Source organism: Lotus japonicus, chromosome 5, assembly GCF_012489685.1.
Source record: "Lotus japonicus ecotype B-129 chromosome 5, LjGifu_v1.2".
NCBI lineage: Eukaryota > Viridiplantae > Streptophyta > Magnoliopsida > Fabales > Fabaceae > Lotus > Lotus japonicus.
In genome coordinates, this window is record NC_080045.1 from 8,535,263 (window position 1) to 8,541,316 (window position 6,054).

The 6,054-nt window shown below is 34.3% G+C and overlaps 1 long non-coding RNA gene across 8 annotated transcripts; it reads left to right on the forward strand.

Moving 5' to 3' along the window:
* The first annotated feature begins 1,520 nt into the window (after nt 1–1,520).
* Nucleotides 1,521–5,329, forward strand: LOC130721415 (uncharacterized). Of its 8 annotated transcripts, XR_009013442.1 has the most exons (5): nt 1,528–2,567; nt 2,822–2,968; nt 3,098–3,682; nt 4,393–4,454; nt 4,787–5,329. It is a non-coding gene; the product is annotated as an uncharacterized LOC130721415 (long non-coding RNA). The 8 variants fall into 8 exon arrangements; XR_009013439.1 differs by having other exon boundaries at nt 1,521–2,567; nt 3,098–4,454; XR_009013444.1 differs by adding an exon at nt 2,660–2,741 and having other exon boundaries at nt 1,525–2,567; nt 3,098–5,329.
* The last annotated feature ends 725 nt before the right edge of the window (nt 5,330–6,054 follow it).

Genomic DNA, 6,054 nt, shown 5'->3' on the forward strand with positions numbered 1-6,054 from the left:
ATCATTCTCAAGGTGAGAAGGCACAAGATGATCACTCTTGATAATTCTCTAGGGTTTTCAAGAGAGAACTTGGAGAAAGTTTCTCTAAACCCACAAATCCAAATCTATTTGAATGAATCAGAGTGCTAAAAATTTCTACAAAAGTCTCTAATATACTAGGAAGGGATGTGACAAATGAGCATGAATGGGCCTCATGCTCCTAAAAGCACAAAATGGTCTAATTTACATAGTAGAAAGTCAAATGGACCAATATCTATAAACCCTATGAGCTGTAAATACAAGTCCTAAACCCATATCTAAACCTAATTAGGTACGTATACAAGCCCAACCCAAAATAAGAACCAAATCCAAATACAAAGAAAGTAGAACTTAAAAGGAAAATATAAATACTAGCATTAGAAAAAATGTAGGAAATCTTGTTTTGAACATTGACTCCAACAAGTCTTCAATCAATCAAGTTTTATAATGAAATTATCTTGCAATAAATTTTAAATTAATTTAGGACATTGAGATTTATTATAAATAAAATGAATATTAAATATTGAAGATATAAATAAAATGGTTAATCATCAAATTAGTCACTTTGTTTGTAAGAGAATTCGTTTTTAGTCCCTTCTTCGAAATTATTTTATCCTTATACTCACGATTACAATTAGTTTGGTTTTGGTCATCGCCGGAGGGCGGAGCTCTAGTGAATGTGCTGAGTGGCGGACAAAAGTAGTTGTTTCTCGTTTGAAAAACACTATGATTGGTTGTTAGTGTAAAACTGTTTTTCATTGATAGTGCATATCCATTAAACTTATTTCATAATATTATCTATTGCAATGTATTTGTTCCTCGTTCGTGAAACATGATTGGTTGTCAGTGTAAAACTATTTTATACTGATAGTGCATATCTATTTAACTCATTTCATTATTCTATTGCAATGTAGTTGTTCCTCATACATGACATATTGTAATTAGTTGCCAGTGTAAAACTGTTTTACACTAATGGTACATATCGACTATACTCATTTCATAATACTACCCATTGCAATTATTATAAGAAACATATAACTATCCAATTGTTCATAATACTACCCATTGCACTTATTATAAGAAACATATAACTATCCAATTGTCCATTCTCTCCAGAACAATGGATTACATTTAACTTTATATTTTCCCATTCTATGGCAATTCCTGATTTCCTCTAAAAATAATATCCAATTGTCTATTAAGAAAAATAATTAATGTAATTGATAATATTATATTTTTTATAATTTAATATCTTTGTGAATTTACCATTAACTTATTTTTTAATTTTTTATTCATTATGAATATTCTAGAGAGTTAAAATGGAAAAGAGTTGATTAAATAAAGAAATTTTTGTCAAAAAATAATTAATTTTATATTCATTATGAATATTCTATACAACACTTGAATAGATTTTTTTATTTTTTATTTTATGACCTAGCAATGTATAAAAGTACCTTCATCTTTTTTGAGATTGCAGCGGTCCGAGGTTTTTGGAACTCCGCAGTTGCTCTAGCAGCTGATTCCCAGTTCTTCACCTCTGATTGGAACCATTGGCTAGCTCTGAATCTCTCAGGAAAATTCATGGATCACTTGGGAATGGATTGGAGTCGTTTCTTCGTTGCAGCCATCTCAACCATTTGGAGAGTGCGTAATGACGTGGTGCTTAACGATGCTTCTCATTCCACCTCTCGTATTTGGAGCTTCCTTCGTGCCCTGGGCATAGAAGATATGGCAATAACGGCGACCTTGAACCCCTTGGTCAGTTTTCTTCCAGTTCAAGGTGACAGCTCGCGTGGTGGGGATAGTTCTCGTCAAAGTGTGCAACTTTGGAGCAGACCTCCTTCAGGTTGGCTCAAACTAAACGTCGACGGTGCTTTGGCTCTCAACAACCTTGCTAGTTGCGGTGGTGCCCTCCGAGACGCTGACGGGGGTGGAAGCTAGGCTTTACTCGCAACCTTGGCACGATGCTAATCCTGAGTGCTTTTCTTGTGGAGCTCCTTGCTGTTCACTCAGCTATGGACTTGATTATCAGCAGATATCTTCAAAGAGTTATAGTTGAGAGTGATTCCCGTGAGGTGGTAGACCTGCTACTTAGTCAGGACGTTTCATCCCATCAGTATGAACATATTGTTCAGGGCATCCTTCAGTTTCAATCAGCTCATGGGTCTATTACATTTTGTCATGTCCCTAGGATTTATTAATTAAACATGTCATAATTAAATTTGTATATAAAAATATTTAAATAAAAATCTATTTATCTATATCTATATTTATCTATCACTGTGGAGCCTTGCCCTCCATCTGTCCGTTCGGTTTGACGGAAGATGAGAGAAGCGGCGGGGAGAGGGAGGCGGCTGTAATAGAAAGGGGAAGAGGGTTCAGAGTTCCTTCAACCTTGGTTATATCTGAAATCCGACCGGAGCTCCTCTCTCTGCGACGAATCTCCTCCCCTGATTGTAGATGTGTTTCAACCAGGACGACTTAGAGAGTCTCTTCTCTCAGTGAAGATTCTGTTTTCGCCAAGGAGACACTGAATCGTCTTCCACCCGGTATGGACGTCTCCTTATTGCTTCTCTTGATTTTGCGGTTTACTTCTGAATGTGTTGTGGCTTTACCAGTTCTGAATGTGTTTTTATCTTAGTTCTTCAAAAGGGGGCAGGCAGATGCAGCAATAATGTCCTCATGATGCTTTTATTTTTGGTATATTCATGCTTTTATTTTAGGTATATCATGTGAAGTCGGTGCTGTTTTTTGTTAACAGAGAAAGTATCTTTGCCTATAGATATTGTTTGTCTTTTTTCAGAAGATAGAGAGTCTCTCTCGGAAGAGATTGTAGAGGTCGTGGCTCACTCAATGTCTAGGTCTCAAAACCCTTTCCATATCAGAGATGACATGGAACCTTTGGAAGAGATTCAAGCTGTGGAGAGGGCGGTTGAGGTTGATCGCAGAGGTGAGGGCAGAACAAATTGATTGCTCTATTCTAAAGGCCTCATTCCTTTTAGATTTTGGTCTTTATTCTGATTCTTCAAATCCCTATGATGTTTATGTTCCTTTAAAATGGTATAATTTTATGTTGCAGGGACACAGTAGGAGATGATGAGGAGATCTGGGGCAATGAATTAATCACTCCCACTATCACTCCTAAAGATAACAACAATCTCAACCAAGAAATTGAAACCACATAATGCCCCTCATGCAGCCATAACATTGAAGTAAAAGATTAGGTACTTATTAATTTAAGGTATTGGAAATCAATTCATATCTTGGTTTCTTTTTAATTCAAGAAAGCTTCTTTAATTAACATGATTTCCATGATGAGTTTGCAAAATACCAGTATTGAAAAGATTAAACCAATTTAGTATGTTGATGAGTTTTGAAATGCCCCAAACTATTATTGACTTCACATCCTGCATCATCATTGTAGTTTTTTCTCTCCCCTGTTAGTTTCAGAATCAACCAGCAAAATTCATTCCTTTGGCAAATACCATTATTTATATCCTTATGTTGACTTATATATTGTATGAGTCTGAGTCACTTTAACTTCATGACTTGATGTCCACACATGAAAAGAAGAGGTGGCCAGGTACAAAATGGTGGATCTGTTCAGAAAAATTGTTGAAATATCTTTAAACTTTTTGTGTTCGTCATGGGAGTGACAGACATGGTGAGTTACTACACCTTTGTTTTTTTCCCTATTTTAGTTTCGATTTCAGATTAGTTTACTGCAGATTTAAACCAGCTCTCAGTTTTGAAACTCAAATTCCTTGAACATGACATAAAGGGATAACTCAAAATAATTAAGGAATTGAGACATTATAAAGAATTTAATAAGAACTTGACAGCGGCTATCAGTAATATGAAAAGAGTAAGATGCAAATCAGATTGATGGTGGTGCCAAGGTTTCGGGAATCATTAACATACAGATATAGCAATTTGGTTTAGTTAAAAGGTAGAAAATGCACTCCACTTTAAAAATTTTAACTTTTTCATTCAAGTATTGCCTGAATCTTTCTTCTCTTTGTTTTTTAAGGATCCTCTTTTGTTGGTTGAACAATTTATTTTGATTTACACTGTTCTCAATGATTTAGGTATGAATAATCTTAATTGCAACAAGCTTTATTATTTCCATGTTGCTTTTTCACTTGATGTTTGTCTAAGAATGTCTTATATCTTTTCTTCACCGTCTTGAAATCACATTGATTATTGGCCTAATTTGTAAATTGATCATGAGGGGCTAGCCTCGAAATGTTCTCTCTCGCTCTCTCTATGGGAAAATAGTTCTTTCTGTTTGTATCCATTAAACAAAATTAGAATTGATATTTGACATTTTGCATTTTCCCCTTTTTATTGATGCCAAAGTTCAACCTTTTGCAGCTCTCTTCAATCTCCTCCACATGATCCTTTGAAACTTTGTGGTTCTGTGCAAACCCGAACTGGTGAGAAGATGACTCAGTTTGGGTTATTGCTCATACCTGCTAAGCTCTACACTTTATTTTTAATTAATCAATTATTAATCTTCATTGCGTAATCTACTTAATTGTTTTCCATTTTTTTGTTCCTGTCAAAGGTTACTGAGTTCAAAATAGTTCTCACTAATCATATAGCATTTTTCTGATCTTTTTGTTCTGGTGATTTTCTTTTTCTGGTCAGATATAGATAATCCAATATGACTTTTGTGATTTTTGCGTGATTGTTGACTCATTCGAAACCTTTTTCCTTTATTTTCCATTATATCTCATATGGGCTGGCTCTCTATGCACTCATGAAGATGGTGGGATTTGTGAATTTTGTGCCGACTTCAGTTGAAACTGCGGAGAAATCAAAGACACGGGGGGACACCTGGTCATTTGAAGAACTGCAAATGAAGGTGGAGAGCTAATTGGAGTTTTTCGGTTCTTGGTTTTCAATGTAAGACCTTCTGAAAGGAGCTTGGATCCTTCAGGGTCCGTCTTAGTTTTTTATACATAATAATCTCAAATTTTCCTTCATAGATCCAAGGCATCTCTATATGCACCTGGTGGTCTCTATCACATTGTGGAGTGAAAGCACTTCAGGTTTAGTATGATGTTGTCCACTTCTTTCACATGAGACTTGATAGAGTATTGAAGTTTTGTTGAAGTATGGAAAACTAGAGAAAAAGTTCTCTCTTTCTTCAAAAGATTTAATCCATTCCCCAGTAAGTTTTGCTCAAGTGTCCCTTGCTTACATTAATTTCTTCAAAAGATTTATAAGCATTATGTATTTCACATCCATAGGATGTAACGTGTTCTTCTTAATTCTCATATATTCCATGCCTCTAATTTTTTTCTTATACTGATTTCTTCAAAAGATTTATGAGCAATATGTATTTCACGTTCATAGGCTGTAACGTTCTTCTAAATCGTCATCTAATCCATTCCTCTATTTTTTTTTAATTTAATGAAGCATTTGTATTTTTTCTCTTACTCTCAATGATGTGCCTGAGTTTTATGCCAGCTGCACAAGAAGAAAATACAATGGCATCTTGGCTAATACCTTCCAAGTTTTTTGTTATTCTTTCCTCATTTCATTAGTTGATAAATCATGAATAATATTACTTATTCATGATACTTGCCAATAACTATTAGAAATAATTGCTTATTGTTAGTTATGTTTTCTACTTTTAATCTTATTTAAAGTGTCTTTAAGAGTCAGTAATGCTATTTCACTTTATTAAGAATTATTGAGTTTCCATGAGTTACATTTCAACTTTATGTTATGTTTATCTTTTCATTGATGTTGAAATTTCATGCTTCATGCACTTTGGTTGCTTCGTGATTTGAGTAACATGCATTTTGTTAACGTTTCACATTTATATTATAACTAGAATTTCCTACCCGTGCGTTGCACGGCAAATTTTACTATTGTATTTGAACATGAGAATAAAAAATTTGAGATGCTAAGAATGAAAGTACAATCATCATAAGAGTATAGATAATTCAAAAACATAAATTGAGTCACTCAACTATAGTAATTTAAACTCATACAACCATTTAACAAATATAAAGGTTCCGAAAT